The sequence below is a fragment of the Gadus macrocephalus genome, chromosome 11 (assembly GCF_031168955.1).
Source record: "Gadus macrocephalus chromosome 11, ASM3116895v1".
Taxonomy (NCBI): Eukaryota; Metazoa; Chordata; class Actinopteri; order Gadiformes; family Gadidae; genus Gadus; species Gadus macrocephalus.
Window position 1 is genome coordinate 4,460,390 of NC_082392.1, and position 9,871 is coordinate 4,470,260.

Consider the following 9,871-nt stretch of genomic DNA (forward strand, 5'->3'; position numbering starts at 1 on the left):
TTTTTTTTTTTTTTTAAAGCCAATACAAACTATTAAAAGATATCTTGAGTACCATTTTCAATATTAACATTCATTTACGTTTAATATTCCATGGTTCTAATGTTCGGGAGCTGGACCCAAATGCAGAGCTTGAACTTGGGACTAAAGAAAGAAACTTTAATCAGAGGTAAATCTAAAAATAAAACTTAAAACGTGAGCTCGCAGGCAGCGGTTAGAACGAACTACAGCGACTTACGACATCCATAACAAGAAAATCACATGTGGAAAGGACTTAAACAGACATGATAAATACACACAGGTGAACACAATTATCTAATTAACACCGGTGGGCCAGAGACCATCTGCAGGGCAGCAACAACACAGAAACACTTTGAACAAACTGTTGAACAAAACAATGAGCCAAACCAGGAAAGATAAACATAAGCACAACTCCCTTTAATCTTAAGTGTCATGCTCAATAGCCATTGTATTCTGGGCCCCTTTGAAATCGGAGTTTATTTTCTGTACTTGTTTTAACCCCGTCTATTTATTCTTGCCATGAGAACAGCAGAGAGGGAAGGACGGCGAAGGCTAGGTCTAGTGCTTACACAGGATATCTCGGGAGGACCAGAGTGTGTCTGTGTTGTGTCAGCGATGCGGTCTTCTTCAGACAGCAGATCTGCAAAGGGCTCAGAGCCTGGATGGCCTTCTGGGACATCTGCTCGAGGTCAGCAAGCCAGTTGCAGGCTGGAATAATGTAGCAAAAATAGTTTTGGATACAATGGAAGACACTCCCTTAATATTTCTCCATTTATAATTGTAATGCATTTGCTTTTTGAGCCAGGCATTCCAGTTGCTTTAAATGATCAACGTCACCTTCGATTTACTTTCACAGTACTGTAAACAGTAATGTCTGTAAACATTCATTGAACATGCATCAGTTTTCAATTTATTTCTGATTGCCATTACCAGCCCCCCTCCCTGCCTGTATGTTATGGTGGTTGTGGGACCCATCTGTGATAAATGCTAGGGTTGCATAGCGTGGTCTAAACGGAGAGCTGGATAGGGGCTGATCTGAGTCCCACCCCACCAGGGTGTCTCTGCTGGTGGCTGGCAAGCCCATTAGATCTTCCCCTCCCTGTTTAATATATTATCACTTCTTCCATCGTCCCCCGGCCGCATTCGCTTCTGCACGCTTCTGAGTTGTTCAAGGGATTCACAAGCCGACTGCTGTATTCACAAACCACCACTGCTGTATTCACAAACCACCACTGCCATTCAGGAGCCAAATGCTGTCTATTGTATTTAATTGGTTCCCGAAGTATACTGATGTACCGAAGACATCGGTAGCCATGATTTACATTGATTTTGCATCGCTAAATTCTCACCCGTCATCCAGGAGGCAAATTTCAATATTGAAGGGTGCATATTCAGTTCTTCATCAGGCCTTCATTACTTTTAAAGGGAAATACTTAAAGTCCTATTTGTGGAGAACTTTGTAAGGGTATAGACAGTCACAGAGCATAGTTGCACTTCCATTCGATTCTAGGCAGGACATGGTAGCAGATGGAAGTGATGGCCACCTCAGGCCTTCAGTGTGGTGCCAGTGCGGCCTCAGGAACTAGATGTCCCAATTCTTCAAATCAGGGCCTTTGGGCGTGTTCTCCTACAACCGCTTACAGTAGATTGGTAGATACACGCCATGGGGGAGGCTACTGTGGGAGAACATATGCTGGTTCAAATAGAAATGCTATGTAATAATACAAATTGTCACATTGTCATGTACACAATTTTTCTGGTTCCACCAAATGTGTTATCTTTAGAAAGTGTGAACCCAAATGTCTTGAGAAAAGAAAGATAAGAAAGTCAACAGCCAAGTACATTCCACTGAGAGAAACTTTGGGCTTGTGTTGTAAGTGGATTGCCTCAGATGCCCTCCAGATGTGGCGGTGGAGCGGAACATTGGAAAACATGATGCAATTGGTCATCAGGTCAGTGAAATGGCTCTGAGCAAGAGGGTTGAATAGGCTGCTTCCTATTGGACTTGTTGCTGGAGGCTTGGAGGGCTACTGGTTCTCCTTCCTATAAATCCACCTGTCAAAAGTGGGCCTGAGCAATGAACCCAATTTCCTAACAGCCAAAGGAACCACCATCAGCAGATGAATGTGTGTGCATGAACGAGGAAATGTAAGGCATTGATTGTCAAAAGCCCTTGGGTTCAGCACGATGGATAGAAAAAACCAACGTTGATTCACCATGGATAAATACGGCACTTGAATCCGCTGAAAATCGACCAGAACCTTGCGTTCCTCTGGCGTCTGGGTGGACCTGACCCAGCGATGGCAGCTAGTCCCAGCCCTTGGCTCAAATGATCTCCACAGCTGCGGCATTTCTTTGTATGCAGCAGTTCATATTGAACCAGGTCGGAACAGTGACTAGGATTAACCACTTTTGTCCTCCATCTGTTTTCATCCATATTTCCAAGGCTTTTCCTACCGTTTGTTGGGACACCTCAGCCGTGCCTCGCCACATAGAGCACATTCATTCATAATGACTTAACCATGGCCTCAAGATCCCTCATTTAATTATACACACTCCTGCTACCCTTAACCCTGTGTCATCCAATGGTTATGCTACTAGGTGGAGAGAGAGAGAGAGAGAGAGAGGAGAGAGAGAGAGAGAGAGAGAGAGAGAGAGAGAGAGAGAGAGAGAGAGAGAGAGAGATTTATTATTTTCACCTGTCGACTTCAGCCACAAAATCTCATTATTTCCTATTTCCTTAGACTACTTTCACAATGTGATTTTGGCAAAAAAAAGTATGGTACAAATCTATTGCCATGATCTACCCCCAACTTCCTTCAATTGTGGTTATTTTCAATTGAGGAAGCTCACTATATAATGGCAGGAAATGAGGGACCACATAAAATATTGATTCATTTCACACAGTATTGATTTTGTGTGAACGGAAGTCAAATCTTAATAAATTATTCACGGCGAAAGGAAGTGGTTTGCTTAACATGGCAAGGGGATTTCAAGATATTACTGTGGAGAACACAAGTGTTTCCTACTCCTCAGGACATCAGCGTAAAACAGTGTCCACAGAACCGGGAATTCTCATACCATCAGCACTGACACAGCAGATTCGGTCTATCCCAACCAATTTTCTTCACGAAAGGGGCTAAAACAAAGCCATTCCAATTCCACTAATCTCTGGATCACTCTCTATTGTGTTAATCTTTCACATGTGCTCTGACATGTATATTAATGTGCTGGCACACATTAAGCCGGCCAACCATAGCCCCCCTTAAATATGCCCTCACTCACAGTCATTAGGCCTACTCAGCACAAAATATCTCCCGTACAGATTTTAGTGGTCGAGATAAACGCGAGAAGAAAAACCTTTGTGAGTGCCAATTCATTTCGGTCTGTCCTTTTTGGGGAGTTCATGGGTTTGGAATGTAAAGGATTTGCTTGTGCTCAGCATATTTCGTCCGGGGAACGGGGAGCAGGGTGGGGGGGTGGGGGATTCAGTTCAGATCTGTTTCCAATTACAGCCGAGCCTACGCAGCCCGGCCCTTGATCAGAATCAGGACTCTGTAACAGAACGAGAGAGAGAGGGCTGACCTGCAACCAGAAGGCATGAATCTGTGCTTCTGAGTTCTGCTGCATCAGCGTGGGTTGATCCTCCATGTTTTTGGGGAACCAGGCTTTATCATCCCTTCTACGGGATGGATGATGAGGACCAAACGCTGCCTCTGAATGAGAGGGAAGCAGGAGAGCTGCTCCGGAGATGATCCGAGGTGTGGACTTCTCCTGGCTCCTGATCGATGATTCATATATCGGTTGTTATTTGTCTGATGTTCAGACCACGGTTTAATGTTTATCTATGTTTCAAGGAACTGAAGAACTGGGAAATCGGTTCAATTTACATTAACTGGTTCAATTTACATTCAGGAGAAGGTGCTGTTCAGAGAAAGCACCGGATTCTACTTATAATTCTTAAAATATGACACATATGGTACACGCTGGAGCAATTAATAGATAACACGTTACAATTAGGGTACATTAATTAAATAACATAAGTTGATGCAGTGATATGCATTATTATATAGTGTTAGGGTTAGGGTTTTTGTTATATGGTTAACCCTTAGCCTATTAAGGGTTAGGGTTAGGAAACACCGTGAGTAAATGACAACTAGACCATAAATTAACCTACAGTGTGGGGCATCAGGGAATAACACCCCAAATCACACGACACCCCTCCCCCACACTTTTTGAACTTACGCACCATTAACAACCACATTCATGTGTTTATTTGTTCTCGCGTCATGCTAAGCAGTTCCTCCGTCTAGCAAGGAAACGTTATCAGCCCACGGTCAGCAAAACATGCAGCCCTGGGTCGGCCGATCCGATGAGGTCATCCACTGGCCTGCCCACGCTGGGTGGGACCTGACTGGCCCTCTCCCTGTAGGCCTACTGATAACATGAATTTGTCAGACTAGCCAAACCACACGCATAAAACCACCGTAAAACCGCCGTAAAACCACCATGTACTCCGAACGGGAGTACATGAGAGAAAACAGTGTGCTCTATTCTACCGCAGTTTTTCGTTATTTAGAAATGGCTATTGAGAGCTTAGCTTTTAAACAACACAGAAACATGACTTTAATAGAACTAACATTGTTTTGTTTGGCATTACTGGACGGAAACCCTGAAGTCAACATCCTGTTACAACCAATGTCAATGTTTTTAGACAAAGTATGAGTCATTTTATTAACGTATTTGGATGCATGTTAAATAATGATGGTACATCTCAGTAGATAAACACCAGTTATAATTATAAAATAACATGACAATCTTCCACCATGTATAATGGTTATGCCTTAAGCTCTGGTATTATGCCGAGATGTCTGTGAAATGGCATTTGACTGTCTTACACATTCAGATGAGTTGTTTAATGCCAAATTCATCATTGTGCATCCTGAAGGGAAGTGCTATTCATGTGAGGGGAATACAGATATAAAAAAAATGCACAAAGATGTATACACATACACATACAGAGATGTACATGTATACACATACAAAGATGTCCGAAAAGTTGCATGTTCAAGTGCTACAAGTGCCAGCAACAACACAACAAGGTTCTAGTTCATCTGGACAATTTGGAACGAATTTAATTACTTTCCATGGATTTCCAAAGTGAATTCCCTTCACAAGGACAGGTGCTACGCTACTGTAGCTCTGCAAGTCAATAGGAGGGGCTACCACTTGGATGTAAACTATGGTTATTACACAGTGTTGACCCAGCATACCTGAGGGCCTGGATTGAATCATTTCACGTCACTGTGTGTGAAGAATGAGGAGGAGCCCTGTGTTGGCCCTGGCACATTCTGTACCTGGAGGAAGGCTGGGGAATGCCGGAGCACCGGGGCCTTCTCCAGCCCAACGCTTTGTTTTTACAGGTCTCACACAGGAAGCTCCCCCCAGCTCCGCCTCATTGATGTGATCTGAGAACACGCTGACCCCCCCCCCCCCCCCACAACACGGCCAGACTCTCTGGCTGCTCCCCAAGATACACACACACACACACAGATACAAAGACACACACACACACACACACACACACACACACACACACACACACACACACACACACACACACACACACACACACACACACACACACACAGACACACACACACACACACACACACACAGATACAAAGACACACACACACACACACACACACACACACACACACACACAGACACAGACACACACACACACACACAGATACAAACATACACATACACACACACACATACACACACACACACACACACACACACACACACACACACAGACACAGACACAGACACACACACACACACACACACAGATACAAACATACACATACACACACACACATACACACACACACACACACACACACACACACAGATACAAACATACACACACACACACACACACACACACACACACAGATACAAACACACACACACACACACACACACACGTATACAAATGCACACACATACATAAAACAATAATCAACCCTCTCTCACCCTCTTCATTAGTCTCTTGCCTATACTTTCACTCGCATACACACAATCTCTCTTTATCTCTCTCTAGCATATACTTTGACACACACAGCCCCACACACAGACACACACACACACACACATTACGCATCACACACTACATTGTGTCTTTGTTTTGAAGGATGCTGGCTGGGGAACGCTCCCCGCCCCCCACTGGTGCTGGGAATGAGTTTAATCTCAAACTAACGGTTATTCAATCGTCCCAGGAAGCATGCCGCCAGCATCCACTTCCTCATGGCCCTACAAACACCCGCATTTGGCTGCTTCCTCATCTAAGGCGAAGGAATTATGCAATTGCCCATGTCTAACAGACTTGTGTTGTGCTCATTTTCAACTTCTACACTGAACCAGTTTTTGTTTTTTTAATACACTGTGGCAAAGCAAGCGTATCACTGCGCTAGGCTAATATCTTATTCTATTTTTTTTTTATTTGCATAGAACACCTGCTCCACATAATAATAATAATAATAATAATAATAATAATACAATTTATTTATAATGCACTTTATATTCAAGAATCTCAAAGTGCTTCAGAGAAAAAAAAAAAAAAAAAAAAAAAACTATTAAAAGGGGAACCTCAAAGAAAGTTTAGCTAAATATACTGTGGCATCCCGCCACGTGGTCCTCGGCCTGGACGGGCCCGGGGTACCGTGGAGGACGGGGTGTACCACCCCCACCCACCAGCCGGCGATGGAGAGCAGCCCTTTCGGCACCCCAATCAGGGTGATTGGGGGACACCTGGCCGAAAGCACCGGAGCCATCTTAAAAGGAGGACCAGCACAGCACAGCACGGCTCGGGAGACCAGGAACAAGGACGTAGGAAGCGCTCTGGTCCACGAGCGGCTAGAGGCTCACGGAGACCCTAGAGACCGCGTCTGCATTGTCTGATTTAAGTTGTCTGCAATAAATGCCTGCCATGGCTAAAAACCCTACGCCAAGCGAGTTTTGTAAGTGGATTCCGGCTCGACCGAGCACCGGGAGACCACAATACATATACCCATCCAGTCACATCATTTGGCAACCGTAATCGCCAATACCTGCATCCTCATTTTAGTTCCCACACACACACACACACACACACACACACACACACACACACACACACACACACACACACACACACACACACACACACACACACACACACACAGAGAGAGAGATCAAGCAGCAGCCCTTTTGTGTGGGGTGCTGCCCCCAGGATGAGCAGTAGAACGGTCGAGTGTGACAGCTGACATGGCTCTCTGATGACTCCGCTGTGTTTAAACCCAAAGCCAACGGAGTTGGCTTTGGGTTTAAACAGGATGTGGAGTTAAAGACAGGATGTGGAGCAGGCGTGCTGAAGGGGAACATCCCACGGTGCTGACAGCACATTTAATAAGGCTTTTCTTTTGCATGTCTTTTATGTTTCATGCCTTGATATCTTTCGTTATCGCTCTCTCCCACGCATTCCTTCTCTCAGTCGCCCTTCCTTCTAACACTTCATGGACGACGTAACGCTGACTAGCAATGGTGCAAAGGAGGTGAGCTTCTGCTGCTCTACCACATATGTTTTTGATGCCAGAGAAGGAGGGTGTATTGAATTATTCTGCTTTTGAATTTACCAAAAGAAAGAAGAAATGAGATTCTATAAGGTTCATCTCAATTCCTCCAACTCATTCTGTTCCTAATCATTCGGTTCCCCAGAGAACATTTACAGTTCAACTTGACGTTATCCAAGAATCTCTGGGCTTCGTTCCATTTCAGGTCTCATTGACTGCATATCTGGAAAGAAGGCTTATCGTTAGTGGTTGATTAAACCCCACTGTTATGAAAGCTCCAGTCCCAAATAACAAACAACGCCAACAGATGATAAAGTTATTCTGGAGGAAAGTAGGAGAATGTCTTGATTGGTCTTTTTCCCTTTCAGGGAATTTCACCATTGATGCCTGTGTTTTTAACTCACAGTAGACCACTGCGGCCTTTGACACTATTTGGTGACATTCCGAAAGCCTGTGCTAATTAAACGCGTCATGATTAGCGGTGAAGCAATACAGTACCCACATTTTCTTGTAGTGTGTATGTAAACACAGCACACAACTAATTATTGTCAGCACAAAGCTGAAGTCAAGACATAGCTTAAAACATCTTTCTAAAAATGTAGCTCTACACAGGGAATACAATGTTTTTAGTGAATTAAGGTTATTTTACTTCCTACCAACGATTTAGTCCCACAGCAGCGAAAGGCACTCAGGCTAAGCGATGTTTTACCCCACAGAAGGAGCTAATGGTGTGTAACTCAATGATAATGTGACCAAAAGTGATCCAATTAGACGGGCCTGTCCAACCGCACTCTCTCACTCTATCCGTCTAATCGAATACCGGCTCACGTTTTCTGTCTCCACCTCTCTCTTACTTGTGTGTGTGTGTATGCATATGTGTGGGTGTGTTTCAATGGAATGCAATATTCCAGGAAGAAGGTTTAATGGAGATCAGTTTACAGATGTAGCCCGTGTGATTTTAATACACATTACTGTTTCTAAGGTAGCGATGGAAGGAATCTTGCCAAAATGTCCTCAAAGCTTGAGCATTCCCATTTGTTGGAATATCAGTTTTGCAATGTGACCAACAAAAAATTGCTCATAATCAATGGTGACATCAGCATAAACCGCCAAACTTCGATCTGAAATTACAATGGAGGGTTTATTGAGAAGGTGTATGGTAAGGGCTTCAGACATGTGTGACAGACACTGTAGGTGTTTATTTACCGCTCCCACCCTGCCTTTAATGAGGAAGATGAATGCTGAAAGGCTACATCATCATATTAATATACAGGGTGACTGATTCAGTGGACCACAGAGAGCTGCTTAACATTTGCTCCTTTAAATTCTCCAACGAATGATGAAAACCTGACACCTACATAATAGTATGGAGACTATAGCAATGTGACAGATGTTCTAGCTGTGATATTGTGTGTGGGTGAGAGACACACAGAAGGATAGAGAGACATATAGTGAGCATGATTGAAACAGAGACCTGCATCAAGAGACCTTCACTCTTCGCTCAACAGTTCAGCCGCCAGCAGGCTTGTCATAAGATTCCAATGCACAGAACCCAAACCATACGTCTATACAGTCAGCAAGACTGAAGAATGTCCATAACATCTACTATTGATGTGGCTTAACATTGAATCTTTATTTCTGCTAAGCTTGTACTCTTCCATCCATCAGAAGAATGGCATGTATGATTATTGCTGAATGTAATCGTGTACAAATGTACACTTTAATGTTTGAAGAATATATAGAATCAAGAAGCAAAAGGTTTCAGATTCAGACGATGACGATGGACGACGGAAACCTTCTTGTCCTTTTTCGATTTCACATCCTACTATAAGAAGCAAATCCTTTTGAAAAACGCTTTCAGAAAGTTCATTCTGCAACCATTGAGAACATTGCATCTACACAAAAAAATGTCAGCAAATGTAAAACAAGGAGATTGTTGAGGCTCGTCACCAGCCTGCAAATTCTAGCAATGGTTCATTGCATCTACCAGTGCTTCTTATCACCAAGGTATTATGAGTTCTATCTGCTAAATGACAAGTTGCTCGGAGAAAAAGCATAAGCCTATAATTAAATGAGGAAGTGAATTCAACCATTTGGACTGGTGCAGTCATACACAGAGCAGATTGTGAAGAGCCACTTGGTGCAATCGTGTCCTGGCCCAACCAGGCTCATTCAATCTGGCCCCCTAATCATCCTCCTGTATAATTGGCTGACTCATTAATTCCCTCACT

General features: G+C 43.7%; 1 long non-coding RNA gene across 1 annotated transcript; it reads right to left on the reverse strand.

The window, feature by feature from the left end:
* Positions 1–179: 179 nt before the first annotated feature.
* LOC132467006 (uncharacterized) lies at positions 180–5,436 on the reverse strand. The gene is made up of 4 exons (XR_009527935.1): positions 5,292–5,436; positions 4,268–4,452; positions 3,604–3,799; positions 180–726 (listed from the first exon to the last, which is right to left on the reverse strand). It is a non-coding gene; the product is annotated as an uncharacterized LOC132467006 (long non-coding RNA).
* Between the last annotated feature and the right edge of the window lie 4,435 nt (positions 5,437–9,871).